Here is a 25467-nt window from a genome sequence, read left to right as displayed (position 1 = left end):
ATTCCATTCTACATTCCATTCCATTCCATTCCAGTTTCCATTCAACATGACATTCCATTCCATTCCACATTCTATTACACATTCCTTTCCGCATTCCATTCCATTGCATTCCACATTCCATTCTATTCCCTTCCACATTCCTTTCGACATTCCTTTGCTTTCCAATCCACATTCCATTCCATTCCATTCCACATTCCATTCCGCATTCCATTCCACATTCCATTTTACATTCCATTCCAAATTCCATTCCATTACATTACACATTCCTTTCCACATTCCATTGCATTCAATTCCATATTCCATTGCACGTTCTGCACTACTCCATTCCACCTTCCATTCCATTGCCTTCCACGTACCATTCCACATTCCTTTCCACTCCATTCCATGTTCCATTCCAAGTACCATTTGACACTCCATTCCACGTTGCATTCCACGTTCCATTTCTTTGCATTCCACTTTCCAATTCACTTTCCATGCCATTCCATTCCATATTCCATTCCACATTCCATTGTACATTCCATTCCAAGTTCCAATCCAGAGTCCATTCCAAGATCCATTCCTCGTTCCATTCTACATTCCATTCCATTGTAGTTCCATTCCACATTCCATTCCTTTCCATACCAGGTTCCATTCCGCATTCCATTCCAGTACATTCCACATTCCATTCCACATTCCTTTCCTCTTTCCATTCCATTTCATTCCACGTTCCATTCCACATTCCATTAGACATTACATTCCACAATCCATTTCATGTTCCAATCCATTCATTTCCACGTTCCATTCCACGGTCCATTCCACGTTCCTTTCCACGTGCCACTCCACGCTGCTTTGCAAGTTCCATTCCACATTCCATTCCACATTCCATTCCACCTTCCATTCCATTCCATTCCACGATCCACTCCACGTTCCATTCCACATTCCATTCCATTCCATTCCACTTTCAATTCCACATTCCATTAAATTCCATTACACTTTCCATTACACTCCATTCCAGGTTCCATTCCACATTCCATTGCACATTCCATTCCACATTCCATTCCAAATTCCATTCCACATTCCATTCCATTCCATTCCACATTCCATTCCATCTCATTCAGCATTCCATTCCGCATTCCATTCAATCCGATTCCATTCCACATTCCTTTTCACATTCCATTCCTTTCCATTCCATTCCACATTCCATTCCATTTCATTACATTCCACATTCCATTCCTTTCCTTTCCACATTACATTCCACTTTCCATTCCACATTCCGTTCCACATTCCATTCCACGTTCCATTCTAAGTTCCATTCCAAGTTTCTACGTTCCTTTCCATTCCATTCTACATTCCATTCCATTCCATTCCACGTTCCATTGCACTTTACATTAGAAGTTCCATTCCATTCCATTCCACGTTCCATTCTACGTTCCATTATAGGATGCATTCCACGTTCCATTCCATGTTCCATTCCATTCCACGTTACATTAAATATTCCATTAAATTCCATTCCACATTCCATTCAATGTTCCATTCCAGGTACCATTCCATTTTCCATACCATTCCATTCATTTCCACATTCCATTCCACATTCCATTCCCTTCCATTCCACTTTACATTCCGTTTCATTCCTTTCCAGTCCATTCCATTCCAATCCACATTCCATTCCACGTTCCCTTTCCATTCAGTCCACATTCCATTCCATTCCATTCCACATTCCATTACACGTTCCATTCCACGTTCCATTCCATTCCATTGCATTCCATTGCAGGTTCCGTTCCATTCCATTCCACATTCTATTCCACATCCCATTCCACTCCATGACACATTTCAATCCACATTCCATTCCTTTCCATTCCATGTTCCATTCCATTCAATTCCACGTGCAATTCCACATTCTATTACACATTCCAGTCCACATTCCATTCCACATTCCATTGCATTCCCTTCTACGTTCCACTCCACTTTCTACTCCATTCCATTTGACGTTCCATTCCACATTCCATTCAATTCCATTTCACCTTCCTTTCCACATTGCATTCCACATTCCATTCCACATTCCATTCCTCATTCCAGACCACATTCCATTCCAATGCATTCCACATTCCATTGCATTCCATTCCAATTTCCATTCCACTTTCCATTCCCTTCCATTCCACTTTCCATTCCATACCATCCTACGTCCCATTCCACTTTCTGCTCCATTCAGTTCGACGTTACATTCCACATTCCATTCCATTGAATTTCACAGTCCATTCCACATTGCATTCCACATTCCATTATACATTCCATTCTACATTCCATTACACATTGCATGCCATTCCATTCAACTCTGCATTTGCCGTTCCTTTCCATATTCCTTTCCACGTTCCATTCCACGTTCCATTCCATTGCATTCCACGTTCCATACAACTTTCCATTCCATTCCATTCCACGTTCCATTACACATTCCTTTCCACTTTCCATTCCAAGTTCCTTTCCACGTTCCATTCCAAGTTCCATTCTATGTTAGATTCCACCTTCCATTCCATTCCATTCCATGCCATTCCACGTGCCATTCCACATTGCATTCCTCATTCCATTCCATCTTCCATTCCATTCCATTCCTTTCCATTCCACGTTTCATTCCATTCCATTCCACTTCCCATTCCATTCAGTTATGCATTCCATTCCATTGCATTCCATTCCACATTCCATTCCATACCATTCTGCATTCCATTCCATCCCATTCCATTCCATATTCCATTCCATTAAATTCCACGTTCCATTCCATTCCGTTTCACATTCCATTCCATTCCATTCCATTGCATTCCACATTCCATACCATTCCATTTCATTCCAAATATCATTCTTTCCATTGGACCTTCCACTATATTCCATTCCTTTCCACATTCCATTCCATTCCATTGCATTGCACATTCCATTCCATTCCATTCCATTCCATTCCATTCCACATTCCATTCCATTCCATTCCACATTCCCTTCCACTGCATTCCACGTTCAATTCCACTTTTTGTTCAGCATTCCATTCCATTCCATCTATTCCCCTTATCATTCCATTCCATTTCACATTCCATTCCATTACACATTCAATTCCATTAAAAACCTCATTCTACTCCATTCCACACTCCAATCCATTACTTTCCAGTCCACTTTCCATTCCATTCCACATTCCATTCCATATTTCATTCAATTCTATTCCGTGTTACATTCCGTTCCATTCAATTCCACATTCCATTCCATTCCACATTCCACTCCACATTCCATTCCATTCCATTTGACATTCCATTCCACATTCGATTCCATTCCATTCCACCTTCCATTTCACATTCAATTCTATTCCAATCCATATTAAATTCCAATCAATTCCATTCCATTCCACATTTCATTCCATTCCATTCCATATTTCATTCTAATTTCCATTACATTCCATTCCACATTCATTATATTCTGTTCCACATTCCATTCCATTCCATTCCACATTCCATTCCATTCCATTCCATTCCATTCCACATCCCATTTCATTCCATTCCACATTCCATTCCATTCCATTCCATTCCATTGCTTTCCACACTCCATTCGACATTCCATTCCAATCCACTCTACATTCCATTAAGCAATCCATTCCACAATCCATTTCACATTCCATTCCACATTACAATGCAGTCCATTGCACTTTCCATTCTATTCCATTCCACATTTCATACCGTCCCATTCCATTCCACATTTTCTTCCATTCCATTCAACATTCTCTTCCATTCCAATCCACAGTCCATTCCATTCCATGCCACATTTCATTCAAGGTTCCATTACAGGTTCCATTCCATTTTCAATTACACATTCCATTCCATTCCATTCCACATTCCATTGTACATTCCACTCCACATTCCATTCCACATTCCTTTCCACATTCCATTCCATTCCATTCCATTCCACATTCCATTCCACTTTCCATTCAATTACATTCTATATTTCATTCCATTCCATTCCACATTGCATTCAATTCCATTCCACTTTCCATTCCATTCCACATTCCAATCAATTCCATTCCATTGCATTCCACATTCCCTTACATTCCATTACATTCCATTGCACTGCACAATCCATTCCATTGTATTCCACATTCCGTTCCACGTTCTGTTCAACATTCCAATCCACATCCCTTTCCACATTCCATTCCTTTCCATTCCATTCAATTCCGCATTCGTCTCCACATTCCATTCCATTCCATTCCTTTACACTTTAAATTCAACATTTAATTCCACATTCCATTCCGCATTCCATTACATTCCATTCCACATTCCATTCCATTCCATGCCAAATTCCATTCCATTCCACTCCACATTCCATTCCATTTCATTCCATTCCACATTCAATTCCCTTAAATTCCACAATCCATTTAATATTCCAGTAAAATGGAATGGAATGGAATGTGGAATGGAAGGGAATGGAATGTGGAATGGAATGGAATGTTATGTGGAATGGAATGGAATGTGGAATAGAATGGAATGGAATTGAATTGAATGTGGAAAAGAATGGGTAATGGAATGGAATGTGGAATGGAATCGAATTGAATGTGGAATGGAATGCAATGCAACGAAATCTGGAAAGGAATGCAATGAAATGGAGTGTAGAATGGAATGGAACGAAATGTAAAAGAATGGAATGGAATGGAAAGTTCAAAACTTTCGAATGGTGTTTGGGATGGAATAAAATGGAATGGAATCTGGAACGGAATTCAATTGAATGGAATGAGGAATGCAATGTGGAATGGAATGGAATGTGGAGTGGAATGGAATGTGGAATGGAATGTGGAAGGGAATGGAATGGAAAGATGAATGGAATGCGAAATGAATTGGGAAACGGAATGTGGAATTGAGTGGAATGGGATGGAATGCAGAATGGAACGCGGAATGGAATGAGGAATGCAATGTGGAAGGAAATGTGGAATGGAATGTGGAATGCAGTGGAATGGAATGGAATGTGGAATGCAACTTGGAGAGGAATGGAATGGAATGTGGAATGGAATGTGGAATGGAATGTGGAATGGAGTGGAATGGAATGGAATGTGGAATGGAATGCAATGGATAGTGGAAGGGAATATGGAATGGAATGGAATGGAATGTGGAAAGGAATGGAATGGAACAGGGAAAGCAATGAGGAATGGAATGGAATGGAAAAGAATGTGAAATGGAATGTGGAATAGAAGTTGGATTGGAAAGTGGAATGGAATGGAATAGAATGTGAAATGGAATGTGGAATAGAAGTTGGATTGGAAAGTGGAATGGAATGGAAAGGTAAGGAATGTGGAATTTAATGTGAAACGGAATGGAATGGAAAGAGGAATGGAATGTGGAATGGAGTGGAATGGAATGGAATGTGGAATGGATTGAGGAATGTAATGAGGAATGGATTGTGGAATGGAATGTGTAATTGAATGTGTTATAGAAAGTGAAATGGAATGTGGAAAGGAAAGGAATGGAAGGTGGAATGCATTATGGAACGGAAAGTGGAAAGGAGTTTACTGGAGTGTGGAATGGAACGTGGAATGGAATGGAATGGAACGTGTAATTGAACGTGGATTTGAATGTGGAATGGAATGTGGAATGGAACGTGGAATGGAATGGAATGAAAAGTGGAATGGAAAGTGGAATGGAATGGAATGGAAAGTGCAATGGAATGTGGAATGGAATGTGGAAAGGGATGAGGAATGGAATGTGGAATTGAATGGGATGGAATGTGGAAGGGAATTGAATGGAATGTGGTATGGAATTTGTACTGGAATGGAATGCAATGTGGAATGGAAAGTGGAATGGAGTGGAATGGAATGTGGAGTTTAATGGAATGGAATGTGAAATGGAATGGAATGGAATGTGGAATGGAATGGAATGGAAAGTGCAATACAATGGAATTGTATGTAATGTGCAATGGAATGGAATAGAATGTTGAATGGAATGGGATGTAATGTGGAATGGATTGGAATGCGGTGGAATGGAATGGAATGGAATTGAATGGAATGTAGAATGGAATGGAATGGAACTTGGAATGTAATGGAATGGAACGTGGAATGGAAGATCGAATGGAACGTGTAGTGGAATGCAGAATGGAAGGTGGAATGGAGGGAATGTGGAATGGAATGTGTAATTAAATAGAATGGAAAGTGGACTGGAAAGTGGAATGTAATGGAAAGGATTGTGGAATGGAATGGAAAGCAATGTGGAATGGAATGGAATGGAATGTGGAACAGAATGTGGAATTGAATGGAATGGAATGTGGAATGGAATATAGAATGGAATGGAATGGTATGTAGAATGGAATGGAATGGAATGTGGAATGGAATATGGAATAAAATGGAATGGAATGTGGAATGGGATGGAATGGAATGTTGAAAGGAGTGGAATGGAATGTGGAGTGGAATGGAATGGAATGGAATAGAATGTGGAATGGAAACAGAAATGGAACATGGAATGGATTGGAATGTGGAGTGGAAAGGAATGGAATGGAATGGAATGTGGAATCGAAACAGGAATGGAACGTGGAATGGAATGGAATGGATCATGGAATGGAACATGGAATGGAACGTGGAATGGATTGTGAAATGGAAAGTGGAATGGAAAGAGGAACGCAAGGTGGAATGGAGTGTGGAATGGAATGGAATGAAACGCTGAATGGAATGTAGTAGGGAATGTTTATTTGAATGTAATGGAATGTGGAGTGCAATGTGGAATGAAATGCAATGGAATGTAGACTGGAATGTGTAATGGGATGCACTGGAATTAGCAATGGAGTGGAATGGAACGTGGAATGTAATGAAATGGAATGAGGAATTGAAATCAATGGAATGGAATGTGGATTGGAATGGAAGGGGGATTGGAATGTGGAATGGAATGGGATGGAATGTGGAAAGGAATGGAATGGAATGAGGAAAGGAATGTGAAATGGAATGTGGAATGGAATGGAATGGAATATGGAATGGAATGTGGAATAAAATGTAACGGAAAGAAATGGAATGTGCAATGGAACATGTAATGGAACATTAAATGGAAATTGGAATGGAACGTCGAATTGAATCAGGAATGAAATGTGGACTAGAATATGGAATGGAATGGAATTTAATGGGGAATGGAATAGAATGTAATGGGGGGAGGAAGGGAATGGAATGTGGAATGCATTGCAATGAAATGAGGAATGGACTAAAATGGAATGTGGAATGGAATGAGGAATGGAATGTGGAATGGAATGGATTGGAATGTGGAATGGAAAGTGGAATGGAATGGAATGGAACATGGAATGCAACGTGGAATAGAATGGAATGGAACGTGGAATGGAATGTGGAATTGAACATGGAATGGAATGTGGAACGTGGAACGGAATGCAATGGAATGAGGAATGGAATGGAATGGAATATGGATTGGAATGGAAAGGAATGTGGAATGAAATGGAATAGTACGTGGAATGTAATTGAATGGAATGGGGAATGGAATGGAATGCAATGTGTAATGGAACATCGAATGGAATGGAATGTGGAATGGAGTGGAATGGAATGTGGAATGGCATGGAATGGAATGGAAATTGGAGTGGAACGTGGAATCGAATGGAACGGAAACTGGAATGGAATGGAATCTTGAATGGAATGGAGGGGAACGGAATGTGGAATGGAAAGAAACGGAAGGGAGTGTAATGGAATGGAATGGAATGGCATGGAATGTGGAATAGAATGGAATGGAATGTGGAATGGAATGGAATGGAATGTGGAATGGAATGTGGAATGGAATGGAATGGAATGTGGAATGGAAAGGAATGGAATGTAACCGAATGTGGAATGGAATGGAATGGATTTTCACGTGGAATATAATGGAACGGAATGTGGAATGGAATGGAATGGAAGGTGGAATGGAAAGGAATGAAAAGTGGAATGGAATGGAATGGAAATGAATGGAATATGGAATTGAATAGAATGTGGATGGAATGGAATGTGGAACGGAATGGAATGTGGAATGGAATGGAATGTGGAATGGAATGGAATGTAATGGAATGGAATGGAATGGCATGGAAAGGACTGTGGAATGCAATTTAATGGAAAGTGGAACGGAATGTGGAATGGAATGGAATGGAACGTGGAATGGAATGGAATGGGAACTGGAATTTAATGGAATGCAATGGGGAATGGAATGGAATGGAACTTGGAATGCAACACAATGGAATGTAGAATGGAGTAGAATAGAATGGAATGCAACACGGAATGGAATGAAATGTGAGGTGGAATGGAATGGAATGAAAGGTGAGGTGGAATATAATGGATTGGAATGTGGAAGGGAATGGAATGGGAAGGAATGGAAAGTGGAATGGAATAGAATGGAAAGTGTTATGGAATGGAATGGAACGTGGAATGGAATGGAATGGAACGTGGAATGGAAAGGAAATAACTTGGAATGGAAAGTAATGGAATGTGGAATGAAATGCAATACAGTGTTGAATGGAATGGAATGTAATGTGGAATGGAATAGAATGGAATGTGGAATGGAATGAAATGGAGGATGGAATGAATTGCAATAGAATGTGGAATAGAATGTGGAGAGGAATGTTGAATGGAATGTGGAATGGAATGGAATTGAATGTAGAATGGTAATTGGAATGGAATGGAAAGGAATGTGGAATGGAATGCAATGGATCTTGGAATGGAATGAAACGGAACATGGAATGGAATACAAAGGAACATGGAAAGGAATGGAATGAAATCGTATGGAATGGAATTGAAAGTGGAATGGAATGGAATGTGGAATGGAATTGAATGGAATGTGGAATTGAACGGATTGTTTAATGGAATGGAATGGAATGTGGAATGGAATAGAATGGAATGTGGGCTGGAATCGAATGGAGTTGAATGTGGAAAGGAATGTGGAATGGAATGGAATGGTAAGTGGAATGGAATGGGGAATGGAATGGAATAGATTTTGGAACGGAATGTGGAATGGAACGTGGAATGGAAATTGGAATGGAATTGAATGGAATGTGGAATGGAATGGAAAGTGGAATGGAATGAAAAGGAATTTGGAATGGAATGGAATGGAATGTGGAATGGAAAGGAATGTAATTTGGAATGGAATGGAATTGAATGTAGAATGGAATGGAATGGAATGTGGAAAGGAATGTGGAATGGAATGGAATGGAATGGAATGTGGAATGGAATGTGGATTGGAATTGAATGGACTGTGAAATGCAAAGTAATGGAATGTGGATTGCAATGGAAAGGAATGTGGAATGCAATACAATGGAATCGAATGTGGAATGGAATTGAATGGATTGCAATGGAACGGAATGTGGATTGGAATGGAATGGAAAGTAGAATGGAATGTAGAACGGAATGGAATGGAAAATGGATTGGAATGGAATGTGGAATGGAATGGAAAGAAAAGTGGAATGGAATGGAATGGAATGGAATGTGGAAAGGAATGGAATGGAATGGAATGGAGAGAGGACTGGAAAAGAAAGGAACGGAGTGTGGTATGGAAGGGAAAGGAAACTGGAATGTAATGTGAAATGGATTGGAATGGAATGTGGAAAGGAATGTCGAATGGAATGGAATGTGGAGTGGTATGGAATGGAAAGTGGAATGGAACTTCGAATGGAATGGAATGGAAGGTAGAATGGAATGGAAAGGAAAGTGGAATGGAATGGAAAGGAATGGAATTGGAATGGAATGGAATGCGGTATGGAATGGAATGTGGAATAGAATGGAATGGAATTGAATCTGGAATGGAATGGAAAGGAACGAAAGGTGGAATGGTGAGAAACCGAATGGAATGAAATGAAATGGAATGTGGAATGCAATGTTGAATGGAGTGGAATGGAATGTGAATTGGAATGGAATGAAATGTGGAATGGAATGTGGAATGGAATGTGGAATGGAATGGAATTTGGAATGCAACTTAGAATGGAATACAATGTCCAATGGAATGGAATGGAATGTAGAATGGAATGGAATATGGAATATAATGGAATTCACTGCAGAATGGAATGGAATGTGGAATGTAATTGAATGGAAAGTGTAATGCATTGGAATGGAAAGTGGAATGCAATGGAACGGAATGTGGAATGGAATGGAATGCAATGTGGAATAGAATCAGATGGATTTGAATTTGGAAAGGAAAGTGGAATGCAATGGAAAGGAAAGTGGAATGGAAAGTTTAACTTAACGGAATGCAATGTGGAATGGAATCTGGAATGGAATAGAATGGAATTTGGAATGGAATGGAATAGATTGTGGAATGGAATGGAATGGAATTTGGAATGGAATGGAATGGAATATGAAATGGAATGGAAAGGAATGTGAAATGGAATGGAATTGAAAGTGGAATGTAATGGAACGGAATGTGAGATGGAATGGAAAGGTATGTGGAATGGAATGGAATTGAATGGAAAGTGGAATAGAATGTAATGGAATGGAATGAAATGTGGAATGAAATGTGGAGTGTAATGCAATGTGGAACGGAATGTTTAATGGAATGGAATTTGTAATGTAATGGAAAGGAATGTGGAATGGAATGGAATGACATGTGGAATGGAATGGAATGGAATGTGGCATGGAATGGAATGTGGATTGGAATGGACTGGAATGGAATCAGAAATGGAATGGCATCGAATGGAATGGAATGGAACCGAATGGAATGGAATGGAAAGGAATGGAATGGAATGGAATGTGGAATGCTTTGGAATGCTATGTGGAATGGAATGGAATGGAATGGAATGTTGAACCGAATGGAATGGAATGGAATGTGGAATGGAATGTGGAATGGAATGGAATGTGCAATGGTATGTGGAATGGAATGGAAAGTGGAGTGGAATGGAATGGAATGGAATGTGGAATGAAAAGGAATGTGGAATGGAATGGATTGGAATGTGGAATGGAAAGAAAAGGTACTTGGAATTGAATGTGTAATGGCATGGAAAGGAATATGGAATGGAATGTGGAATGAAATGGAATGGAATGTTGAATGGAATGGAATGTGGAATGGAATGGAATGGAATATGGAATGGAATGGAATGGAATGTATAATGGAACGTGGATTGGAACGTGGAATGGAAAATGGAATGGAAAGTTGAAAAGCACGTCGAAAGGAATAGGAAATAAAATGTGGAATGGAATGTGGAATGGAATGGAATGCAATGGGGAATGGAATGACATGGAATGACTAATGGAATGGAATGGAATGGAATGTGGCATGAAATGGAATGGAATGGAAAGTGGAATGGAATGAGGAATGGAAAGGAACTTGGAATGGAATGGAACAGAATGTGGAATGCACTTTGTAATGGAATGGAACGCAATGTGGAATGGAACGTGGAATGGAATGTGGAATGTGAAATGAAATGCAATGGAATGTGGAATGGAATGGAATGAAATGTGGATTGGAATGGAATTGGATGTGGAACGGAATGGAATAGTATGTGAAATGGAATTGAAAGGAATATGGAATGGAATGTGGAATGGAATGTGGAATGGAACGTGGAATGGAATGGAACTTAGAATGGAATATGGAGTGGAATGTGGAATTGAACGTTGAATCGAACGTGCAATGGAATGGAATAGAACATAGAATGGAACATGGAACGGAATGTAGAATCGAACGTGGAATGGAAAGTGGAATATAATTTGGAATGGAAAGAAAAGGAATGTGGAAAGAAATGGAATGGAAAGTAGAATGGAATGGAATGAAATGTGGAACGGAATGGAATGGAATGTGGAATATAATTTGGAATGGAATGGAAAGGAATCCAGAATGGAATGGAACGGAATGGAATGGAATGGAATGGAACATGTAATGGAATGGAATGGAAAGTGGAATGGAATCGTGGAATGGAATGTGGAATGGATCATTGAATGGAACGTGGAATGGAACATGTAATGGAATGGAATGTAGAATAGAAGTGGATGGAAAGTGGAATGGAATGTGTAGTGGATTGGAATGGAATGGAATGTAATGCAATCTGGAATGGAATGGAATGGAATGTGAAATGGAATGTGGTATTGAATGTGGAATGGAATGGAATGGAATGGAATGCAATCTGGAATGGAATGGAATGGAATGTGAAATGGAATGTGGTATTGAATGTGGAATGGAATGGAATGGTATGGGATGTGAAATGGAAAGGAATGCAATGGAATTGATCATGGAATATAATGGAATGCAATGAGAATGGATTGGAATCGAATGTGGAATGGAATGGAATGGAAAGGAATGCGAAATGGGAGGGAATGGAATTTAGAATGGAATGGAATGGAAGGTGGAATGGAATGTGAAATGGAATTTGGAATGGAACACGGAATGTATTGAAATGGAACATGGAATGGAATGGAATGGAAACTGGAATGGGATGGAGAGGAAACCGGAAGGGAACATGGAATGTAACGACTAATGGAACGTGGAATGGAAAATAGAATGAAATGGAATGGAAAGTGGAATGGAATGTGGAATGTACACCAGTGGAATATCAAATGGAACGCGGAATGCAAAGGAATGGAATGTGGAATAGAAATTGAACGGAATGCATCATGGAATTGAACGTGGAATGGAACGTGGAATGGAAAGTGGAATGGAAATGGGAATGGAAAGCATAATGGAAAGAGGAATGGAACGTGGAGTGGAATGGAATGTAACGTGGAATGGAATGTGGAATGGAACGTGGAATGGAAAGTGGAATGAAATGGAATGGAATGTGTAATGGAATGTGGAATGGAAGGTGGAATTGAATGTGGAATGCAATGGAAAGGAATGTGGAAAGGAATGTGGAGTGGAATGGAAAGGAATGGAATGGAATGTGGAATTGAATGTGAAAAGGAACGTGTAATGGAAAGTGGAGTGGAATGGAAAGGAATGCGGAACGGAATGTGGAATGGTATGGATTGGAGTGTGGAATGGAATGTGGAATGGAATGCAAGGTGGAATGGAATGTGGAATGGAATGGAATGGAATGTGGAATGGAATGGAATGCAATGTTTACATGGAATGGAATGGAATGCGGAATGGAATGTCCACTGCAAAGGAATGCAACGTGGAATGGAATAGAATGGAATGTGGATTGGAATGTTTAATGGAATGTGGAAGGAAATGTGGAGTGGAAAGTGGAATGGAACGTGGAATGGAATGGAGTGGATTGTGGAATGGAAAGTAGAATGGAACATGGAATTGAAGGTGGAATGGAGAGTTTAATGGAATGGAATGGAACGAGGAATGGAATGTGGAATGGAATGGAATGGAATGTGGAATGGAATGTGGAATGGAATGCAATGGAATGTGGAATGGAATGTGGAATGGAATGCAATGGAATGTGGAATTGAACGTGGAATGTAATGGAATGGAATGTGGAATGGAATGTGGAATGGGATGCAATGGAATGTGGAATGCAATGGAATGGAACGTGGAATGGAATGGAATGGAATGTTGAATGAAAAGTGCAGTGGCACGTTGAATGGAACGCAGTGGAATGTGGAATGTTTGGTGAAATGGAACGTGGAACGAAATGTGGAAAGGAAAGTGGAATGGAATGGAATGGAATGAGGAATTGATCGTGGAATGGAATGAAATGGACCGTGGAATGGAACGTGGAATGGAATGTGGGAAGAAGGTGAAATGGAAAGTGCAATGGAATGTGGAATGGAACGTGGAATGGAATGGAATGGAAAGTGGAATGAAAAGTGGAATGGAATGTAATGGAAAGGGAAGTGGAATGGAATGTGGAATGTAATGTGCAATGGAACGCGCAATGGAATGGAATGCAATGCGGATTGGAATGTGGAATGGAATGTGGAAAGGAACGTGGAATGGAATGTGGAATGGAATGGAATGTGGAATGGAATGGAATGGAATGTGGAATGGAATGGAATGGAATGTGGAATGGAATGGAATGGAATGTAGAATGGAAAGTGGACTGGAATGTGGAATGGAACATGGAATGGAATGGAATGGAAACAAATGGATTGTGGAATGGAAAGTGGAATTGAATGTGGAATGGAATGTGGAATAGAATGGAATGGAATGTGGAATGGAAGTTGAATGGAATAAAACTTGGAAAGCAACGTGGAAGGCAACGTGGAATGGAACGTGGAATGGAATGGAATGGAATGTCGATTGGAACGTGGAATGGAATGTGGAATAGAAAGTGGAATGAAACTTGGAACGGAAAGGAATGTATTGTCGAATGGAATGTATAATGGAATGTGGAATGGAATGTGGAATGCAATGGAATGGAATGCGTAATGTAATGTGGAATGGAATGGAATGGAATGGAATGGAATGTGGAATGGCAAGTGGAATTGAAAGTTGAATGGTACGTGCAATGGAATGTGGAATGAAATGGAATGGAATGTGGAATGGAATGTGGACTACAATGGAAGGCAATGTGGAATGAAGTGGAATGGAATGTGGAACGGAATGTTTAATGTAATGTGGAATGAAATGTCGAGAGGAGCGTGGAATGGAAAGTGGAATGGAATGGAATGTATAGTGGAATGGAAGGTGGAATGGAATGTGGAATGGAAGGTGGAATGGAAGGTGGAATGGAGAGTAGAATGGAATAGAATGGAAACTGGAATGGAATGTGGAATGAAATGTGGAATGGAATGTGGAATGGAATGGATTGTAATGTGGAATGGAAAGTGGAATGGAACGGAATGGAATGTGGAATGGAATGTGGAAATGAAAAGAATGGAATGTGGAAGAGAATGTGAAATGGAATATAATGGAATGTGATATGGTATGGAATGGAAACTGGAATGGAATGTGGAATGGAACGGAATGGAATGTGGAATGGAATGTGGAATTGAATACAATGGAATGTGAAAGGGAATGTGGAATGGACTGCAAAGGAATGTGGCATGGAATGGAATAGAATGTGGAATGGAATGGAATGGAATGTGGAATGGAATATGGAATGGAATGTGGAGTGCACGTGGAATGGAACAGAGTGCAATGTGGAATGGAATGTGGAATGGAATGTGAAATGAAACGTGGAATGCAATGGAGTATGGATTGGAAAGAGGAATGGAATGGAATGGAACGTGACATGTAACGTGGAATGGAACGTGGAATGGAATGAGGAATGGAAAGTGTAATGGAATGAAATGGAATGTGGAATGCATCGTGGAATGGAATGGAACGGAACATAGAATGGAACGTGGAATGGAACGTGGAATGAAATGTGGAATGGAACATGGAATGGAATGTGCAACGAAGTGTGAAATGGAACGTGGAATGGAATGGAATAGAAAGTGGAATGGAACTTGGAATGGAATGGAAAGGAACGTGGAATGGAATGTGGAATGGGATGTCAAATGGAACGTTAGAATGGTGTGGAATGGAATGTGGAATGGAATGTGGAATGCAATGTGGAATGGAATGTGGAAGGGAATGTGCAATGGAATGTGTGATGGAACGTTGTATGGAAAGGAATGGAAAGTGGAGTGGAACGGGGAATGGAATGGAATGGAACGTGGAATGGAATGTGCAATGGACTCTGGAATGGAACGCAATATGGAACATGGAATGGATAGGAATGGAATGTGGAATGGAATGTGGAATTGAATGTGGAATGTAATGCAGGGCAATGTGGAATGGAATGTGGAAGGGAATGTAATAGAAGGTGGAATGGAATGTGGAATGTAATGTAATGGAATGTGGAAAGGAATGTGGAATGGAATGGAATCGAATGTGGAATGGAATGTGGAATGGAATGGAATTGAATGTGGAAAAGAATGTGGAATGGAATGAAATGGAATGTGGAATGGAACGGAATGGAATGTGGAATGGAATGTGGAATACAAACTGCAATGGAATGGAATGGAATGAGGAATGGAAGGTAATGCAAAGTGCAATGGAATGGAAAGGAATGGAATGGAATCGAACCTGGAATGGAATGGAATCGAATGTCCAATGGTATGTGGAATGGAAAGTGGAATGGATTGTGGAATGGAATGTAACGTGGACTGGAACGTGGAATGGAACATAGAATGGAAAGGGGAATGTAATGGAATGGAAATTGGAATGGAAGGAAATGGAATGTGGAATGGAATGTATAATGGAATGGAATGGAATGGAATGGAATGAAATGGAAGGGATTGGAATGGAATCGAACGTTGAACGGCACGTGTAATGGAACGTGGAATGGAATATGGAATGCAATGGAATGGAATGTGGAATAGAAGAGAATGGAATGCAGAACGGAATGTTTAATGGAATTCAATGGAATGGAATGGAAATTGGAATGGAATGCAATGGAATGTGGAATGGAATGTGGAATGCACTGTGGAATGTAAAGTGGAATGGAATGGAATGGTCAGGAATGTGGACTGGAATGGAATGGAATGGAATGGAATGGAATGGGATGAAAAGGAATGGAATGGAATGTGGAAAGGAATGTGGAATGGAATGGAATAGATAGTGGAAAGGAATGGAATGGAACGGAATGCGGAATGGTATGGAATGGAATGTTAAAAGGAATTGAATGGAATGTGGAATTAAATGGAATGGTAAATGGAACGGAATGGAATGGAATGTGGAATGGAAAGTGGAATGGGATGGAATGGAATGTCGAATGAAACGTGGAATGGAATGTTTAATGGAATGTGGACAGGAACGAGGAATGGAATGCGGAATGGAATGTTGAACGGAATGGTATGTGGAATGGAATGGAATGCAATGAAATTTGGAAAAGAATGGAATGGAATGTGGAATGCAATGTTGAATGCAATGGTATGTGGAATGGAATGGAATGCAATGAAATTTGGAAAAGAATGGAATGGAATGTAGAATGGAATGGAATGGAATGGAATATGGAGTGGAATGGAAAGGAATGGAATGTGGAATGAAACGCAAAGTAATGTGGACTGGAATGTGGAATGGAAAGTAGAATGGAAAGGAACGCAATGTGGAATGGAACATGGAATGAAATAGAATGGAACATGGAATGGAAAGTGGAATGGAAGGCGGAAAGGAATGTGTTACAAAATGGAATGCTATGTGGAATGGAATGTGGAATGCCATGTGGAATGGAATGGAATGGAGTATGGAATGGAACTCGGAATGGAATGCAATGGAATGTGGAATGGAACGTGGAAAGGAATGGAAAGTAACGTGGAATGGAACGTGGAATGGAATGTGGAATGTAATGGAATTGAACGTGGAAACGAATCTGGAATGGAACTTGGAATGGAATGGAATGTAATGGGAATGAAACGTTAAATGGAATGGAATTGAACGTGGAATATAATGTGGAATGGAATGTTGAATGGAATGTGGAATTGAACGTGGGATGGAATGTGGAATGGAATGTGGAATGGAACGGAATGGAATGTGGAATGGAATGTGGAATTGAGTGTGGAAAAGAACGTGGAATGGAATGGAATGGAATGTGTAATGGAACGTGGAAAGGAATGGAATGCAATGTGGAATGGAACGTGGAATGGAAAAGAATGGAATGGAATGGAAATGAATGTGGAATAGAATGTAGAAAGGAATGTGGAATGGAATGTGCAATGAAATGTGGATTGGAATGGAATGGAATGTGGAATGGAACGGAATGGAATGTGGAATGGAACGGAATGGAATGTGGAATGGAATTTAATGGAAATTGGAATGGAAAGTGGAATGGAATGGAATGGAATGGAATGGACTGTGGAATAGAATGTTGAAAGGAATGGAATAAAATGTGGAATGGAATGTGGATTGGAATGGAATGGAGCGTGGAATGGAATGGAATGCACTGCGGAATGGAATGTGGAATGGAATGGCAAGGAATGGAATGGAAAGTGGAATGGCATGTGAATTGGAATGCGGAATGGATTGCGGAATGAAATGCAATGGAATGAGAATGGAATGTGGAATAGAATGTGGAATGATATGTGGAATGGAATTGAATGGAATGGAATGTGGAATGCAAGGTGGAATGGAATGAAATCAAATGTGGAAAGAATGTGAAATGCAATGGAATGGAATGTATAATGGAATGGAATACTATGTGGGATAGAATGTGGAAAGGAATGGATTGCATTGTGTAATGGAATTGAATGGAATGGTATGGAATGTGGCAAGGAATGGAATGGAATGTGGAATGGAATGGAATGGAATATGGAGTGGAATGGAATGGAATGGAATGTGGAATGAAACGCAGTGTAATATGGAATTCAATGTGGAATGGAAAGTGGAATGGAAAGGAATGCAATGTGGATTGGAACATGGAATGAAATCGAATGGAAAGTTGAATGGAAAGTGGAATGAAAGGCGGAATGGAATGTGGAACGGAATGGAATGCTATGTGGAATGGAATGTGGAATGGCGTGTGGAATGGAATGGAATGGAGTATGGAATGGAACTCGGTAAGGAATGCAATGGAATGTGGAATGGAACATGGAATAGAATGGAAAGGAACGAGGAATGGAACGTGGAATGGACCATGGAATAGAATGGAATGGAAAGTGGAACGGAATCTGGAATGGAGCTTGGAATGGAATGGAATGTAATGGGAATGGAAAGTTAAATGGAATGGAATTGAACGTGGAATGGAACATGGAATGGAACGTGGGATGGAATGTGGAATGGAATGTGGAATGGAACGGAATGGAAAGTGGAATGGAAAGTCGAATTCAGTGTGGAAAGGATCGTGGAATGCAATGGAATGGAATGTGAAATGGAACGTGGAAAGGAATGGAATGTAATGTGGAATGGAATGAGGAATGGAAAAGAATGGAATGGAATGGAATGTGAAATGGAACGTGGAAAGGAATGGAATGTAATGTGGAATGGAACGAGGAATGGAAAAGAATGAAATGGAATGGCAATGAATGTGGAATAGAATGTGGAAAGGAATGTGGAATGGAATGTGGAATGGAAAGGAAGGAAATGTGGAATGAAATGTGTATTGGAATGGAATGGAATTTGGAATGGAATGGAATGAATTGTGGAATGGAATTTAACGGAAATTGGAATGGAAAGTGGAATGGAATGGAATGGAATGGAATGTGGAATGGAATGGAATTGAATGTGGAATGGAATGTGGAAAGCAATGGAATAAAATGTGGAATGGAATGTGGATTGGAATGTAATGGAACGGGGAATGGAATGGAATGCACTGCGTAATGGAATGTGGAATGGAATGTGGAATGGAATGTGGAATGGAATGGCATGGAATGGAATGGAAAGTGGAATGGCATGTGAATTGGAATGCAATGGAATGTGGAATGGAATGTGGGATGAAATACAATGGAATGTGGAATGGAATGTGGAATGGAATGTGGAATGGAATGTAAAATGGAATGGAATGCAATGAGGAATAGAATGTAATGGAATTTGGAATAGAATGGAATGGAATAGAATTTGGAATAGAATGTGGAAGGGAATGAGGAATGGTATGGACTTGAATGTGGAAAGGAAAGGAATGGAATGTGGAATGAATTGTGGAAAGGAATGGAATAAAATTTGGAATAGAATGAGGAATGGAATGTGGAATGGAATGAGAAATGGAATGGAAGAGAATGTGGAATGGAATTTGGAATGGAATGTGGAATGGCATGGAACGGAATGTGGAATGGTATTTGGAAGGGAACGCGAAACGAAATGGAATGAAACATGGAATGGAACGTGGAATAGTATTTGGAATGGAATGTGGAATGTAGTATGAAATGGATCGTGAAATTTAATGGAATGGATTGTTGAATGCAACGTGAAATGGAATGGAGTGGAACGTGGAATGGAATGTGGAATGGAATGTGGAATGGAATGTGGAGTGGAACGTGGAATGTAATGGAATCGAACGTAGAATGGAGTGTACAATTGAATGGATTGGAATATGCATTGTAATTTGTGGAAAGGAAAGTGAAATGCAACGTGGAATGGAGTGGAATGGAATGTGGAATGGAAAGAGGAATGAAATGGAATGGAATGTGGAATGGAATGTGAAATGGAAAGTGGAATGGAATGTAATGGAATTTGGAATGGAAAGTGGAATGGAATGTGGAGTGGAACAGAATGTAATTTGGAATAGAATGTGGAATGGAATGTGGAAAGGAAATTGGAAAGGAATGGAATGGAATGTGGAATGGAACGTGGAAAGGAAATTGAAAAGGAATGGAATGGAATGTGGAATGGAAGATCGAATTGAATGCAATTGAACGTGGAATGGAAAGTGGAATGGAACATGGAATGAAATGAGGAATGGAAAGTGGAAAGGAACGTGGAGTGGAATGTGGAATGGAATGTGGAATAGAATGGAATGGAAACCGGAATGGAATGGAACGGAATGTGGAATGGAATGGAAAGAAATGTGGAATGCAAGGTGGAAAGGAATGGAATGTGTTGTGGAATTGAATGGAATGGAATGGTATGGAATTTGCAATGGAATGCGAAGAAATTTGGAAAGGAATGTGGAATGGAATGTGGAATGAAAAGTGGAATGTAATGGAATAGAATGTGGAATGGAACAGGGAATGGAACGTGGAATGGAAAGTGGAATGAAATGTGGAATGGAACGTGGAATGGAATGGGCAAAGGAATGTGGAATGAAACGTGGAATGGAATGGAATGGAAAGAGGAATGGAACGTGGAATGGAATGGAAAGGAATATGGAATGGATTGTGTAATGGAACGTGGAATGGGAAGTGGAATGTAATGGATTGGAATGTGGAATGGAATCTTCAATGGAATGGAATGGAATGTGGAATGGAATGTGGAAAGGAATGTGGAATGGAATGGGTTGGAATGTGGAATGGAATGGAATGGGATGTGGAATGGAATGTGGTCTGGAATGGAGTGCAATGTAGAATGGAATGTGGAAAGGAATGCATTCCACATTCCATTCCACATTCCATTCCATTCCATTCTTGGAATGTGGAAGGCAATGTGGAATGGAATGTAATGGAATGTGGAATGGAACGGAATGGAATGTGGAATGGAATGTGGAATGGAATTGAATGCAATGTGGAACGGAACGTGGAATGGAATGGAATGGAACGTGGACCGTATCTTGGAATGGAACTTGGAGTGTAACGTGTAATGGAAAGTGGAATGGAGCGTGGAAAGGAATGTGCATTGGAATGTTGAATGGAACGTGGAATGGAATGGAAAGGAATGTGGAATGGAACGTGGAATGGAACAAAATGGAACATGGAATGGAACGCGGAATGGAATGTGGAATGCAACACGGAATGTTATGTGGAATATAATGTGGATTGGAAGTGAATGGAATGAGGAAATGAATGGAATGGAATATGGAATGAAATGGAATGGTATGTGGAATAGTATGTGGAATGGAATGGAATAGAATCCGGAATGAAATGAAATGGAGTGGTATGCAATGTGGAATGGAATGGAGGGGAAAGTGGAATGGAAAGTGGAATGGAACATGGAATGGAATGTGGAATGGAATGGGATGGATTGTGGAATGGAATGGAATAGAATGTGCAATTGAATGGAATGGTATGGAATGTTGAGTGGAAAGGAATGGAATGTGGAGTGGAGTGGAATAGAATGTAGAATTGAATGGAATGATATGGAATGTGGAATGGAATGAATTGTAATGGAATGTGTAATGCAATGGAATGGAATGTGGAATACAATGTAATAGAATGGAAAAGAATGTGGAATTGAATGGAATGGGAAGTGGAATGGAATGGAATGGAGTGGGAAATGGAATGGAATGGAATGGAATGGGGAATAGAATGGGGAATGGAAAGAATGGAAGGTGGAATGTAATGTGAAATGGAATTTTGAATGGAACATGGAATGGAAAGAAATGGAATGTGCAATAGAATGGAATGGAAAGAGGAATGGAATGTCATGGAACGTGGAATGGAACGAGGAAAGCAATGGAATGGAATGTGGAGTGGAACTTGGAATGGAATGTGGAGTGACATGTGGAATGGATAGTACAATGGAATGTGGAATTGAATCTGGAATGGAATGTGGAATGGAATGTGGAATGCAATGGAATGGAATGTAGAATGGAATGTGGAATGGAATGGTGTGGAATGGAATGTACAATGGAATGTGGAATTGAATGGAATGGAATGTGTAATGGAATGTTATGGAATGTGGAATGGAATATGGAATCGAACTTTGAATGGATTGTGGAATGGAATGTCCAATGGAATGTGGAATGGAATGTAATACAATGTGGAATGGAATGGAATGGAATGTGGAATAGAATGGAATGGAATGGAATGTGAAATAGAATGTGGAAAGAAATGTGGAATGAAATGGAATGGAATGTGGAACGGATTGGAATGGAATGTGGAAAGGAATGGAATGTAATGGAATGTATAATTGAATGTGGAATGAAATGTGAAATGGAATGTGGAATGGAAGGTGGAACGGAATGAAATGGAAGGTGGAATGGAATGGAATGGAAGATGTAATGGAGTGGAATGGAATGTGGAATGGAACGTGGAATGGAATGGAATGGAATGTGGAATGAAATGTGCAATGGAGTGGAATGGAATATGGAATGGAATGTGGAACGGCAGGGAATGGAAAGTGGAATGGAATGTGGAAAGGAATGTGGAAAGGAAAGGAATGGAATGTGGAAAACAATGGAATGGAATATGTAATGGAACATGGAATGTAATGGAATGGATCGTGAAATTGAACCAGGAATTGAACGTCTAATGGAATGTGGCAAGGAAGGAGAATGCAATGGAAAGGAAAGTAGAATGGAATGTGGAATGGAATATGCAATGGAAAGTGGAATGCAATGTGGAATGGAGGGGAATCAAATGTGGAATGGAATGTGAAATGGAATGGAATGAAATGTGGAATGCAATGTGGAAAGGAATGGAATGGAATGGAATGTGGAATGCAATGTGGAATTGAATGGAATGGAATGTGGAAGGGAATGTGGAATGGAATGGAATGGAATGTGGAATGGAATGTGGAATGGAATGGAATGGATTGTGGAAAGGAATGGAATGGAAGGCGGAATGGAATGTGGCATGGACTGGAATGGAATGTCGAATGTAATGTGGAATGGAATGGAATGGATTGTGGAAAGGAATGAAATGGAATGCGGAATGGAATGTGGAATGGAATGGAATAGATTGTGGAGTGGAATGGAATGGAACGGTATGGAATGTGAAATCGGATGGAATACAATGTGGAAAGAGTGTGGAATGGAATGGAAATGAACGTGGAATGGAACGTGGAATGGAACGTGGGATGTAATGGAATGGAATGTGGAATGGAAGGGATTCGAATATGGAATGGAATGTGGAATGGAATGGAATCGAATGGAATTTGGAATGGAATTGAATGGAATGTGGAATGGAATGGAATGGAATGTGGAATGGAATGCTATGGAATGTGGAATGGAATGGAATGGAATGTGGAATGGAATGGAATTGAATGGAATTTGGAATTGAATGGAATGTGGAATGGAACGTGGAATGGAATGGAATGGAATGTGGAATGGAACTTGGAATGGAACGTGCAATGGAACGTGGAATGCAATGTGGAATGCAGTGTGGAATAGAATGTGGAATGGAATGAGAAATGGAATGGAATGGAATGTGGATTGGAATGGAATGGAATGTGGAATGGAATTTGGAATGGAAAGGAATTTAATGTATAATAGAATGTGGAATGGAATGGAATGGAATGGAATGTTATGTAATGTGTAATGGAATGGAATGGAATGTGGAATGGAACGTGGAATGGAATGGAATGGAACGAGGAATGAATTGTTGAATGGATTATGGAATGGATTATGGAATGGAATGTAGAATAGAATGGAATGGAAGGGAATGTGGAATAGAATAGAATGGAATGTGGAATGAAGTGTGGAATGCAATGCAATGGAATACGGAATGGAATATGGAATGGAATGGAATGGAATGTGGAATAGAATGCAACGGAATTTGGAATGGAATGGAATGGAACGAGGAATGGAATGTGGAATGCAATGGAATGGAATGTGGAATGGAACATAGAATGGAATGTGGAACGGAATGGAATGGAAAATGGAATGGAATGAGAAATTGAATGGATTGGAATATAGGATATAGTGTGGAACGGAATAGAGTGGATAGTGGAATGGAATGTGGAATGGAACGTGGAATGGAACATGGAAAGGAATGGAATGGAAAGTGCAATGGAATGTGGAAGCGAATGGAATTGAATCTGGAATGAAAGGGAATGGATGTGGAATGGAAGGTGGAATGGAATGGAATAGAATGTGGCATGAAATTCAATGGAATGTGCAATGGAAAGGAATGGAATGTGGAAAGGAAGGGAATGATATGAAATATGGAATGGAATGGAATGGAAAGTGGAATGGAATGGAATGCAATGGAATGTGGAATGGAATGAAATATGGAATCGAACGGAATGTGGAATGGAGTGGAAAGGAATGTGGAATGGAATGCGATGGAATGAGGAATTGATTGTGAAATGGAGTGGAATGAAATGTGGAATGGAATGTGGAATGGAATGGATTGGAATGCGGAATAGAATGTGGAATGGAATGGATAGGAATGTGGAAAGGAATAAGGAATGAAATGTGGAGTGGAATGGAATGTGGAATGGAATGTGGAATGGAACGTGGGATGTAAAGTGGAATGGAATGGAATGGAATGCGGACTTTGAAGTGGAATGGAATGTGGAATGGAACGTGGAATGGAGTGTGGAATGGAATGGAATGAAACGTGGAATGCAATGTGGAATGAAACATGGAATGGGACGTGGAATGGAAAGTGGAACAGAATGGAATGGAATGTGGAATGGAAAGTGGAATGGACTGTCGATTGGAACGTGGAAAGGAACGTGGAATGTAATGTGCAATGGAAAGGAATGGAATGTGGAATGGCATGGAAAGGAATATGGAATGGAATGGAATTGAATGCGGAATGGAATGTGGAATGGAATTGAATGGAATGTGGAATAGAATCTGGAATGGAAAGGAAAGGAGTATGCAATGGAATGGAATGGTATGGAATGTAGAATGGAATGGAATGGAATCTGGAACGGAATGTGGAATGGAATGGAATGTATCATTAAATGGAAGGAGGAATGGAATGTGGAAGGGAATGGAATGGAATCTGGAATGGAAGGGAATTTATGTGGAATAGAATGCGGAATGAAATGGAATGGATGTGGAATGAAATTCAATGGAATTTGGAATGGAAAGAAAAGGAATATGGAATGGAAGGGAATAATGTGGAATGTGGAATGGAATGAAATGCAATGTGGAATGGAATGGAATGGAATGTGGAATGGAATGGAATGCAGAATGGCATGGAATGTAATGTGAAATGGAATGTGGAATGGAATATGGAATGGAATGGAATGGAATGTGGAAAGGAACGTGGAAAGAATTGAGTGGAACATGGAATGGAATGTGGAATGGAAAGAAATGGAGTGTGGAATTAAATGGAATGGAAAGTGAACTGGAATGTGGAATGGAATGTGAAATGGAATGTGAAATGGAATGTCGAATGGAATGTGGAAAGGA

The sequence above is a fragment of the Pongo pygmaeus genome, chromosome 15 (genome assembly GCF_028885625.2).
Source record: "Pongo pygmaeus isolate AG05252 chromosome 15, NHGRI_mPonPyg2-v2.0_pri, whole genome shotgun sequence".
In the NCBI taxonomy this organism is placed as follows: Eukaryota; Metazoa; Chordata; class Mammalia; order Primates; family Hominidae; genus Pongo; species Pongo pygmaeus.
Note: the sequence above shows the minus strand (reverse complement) of the source record.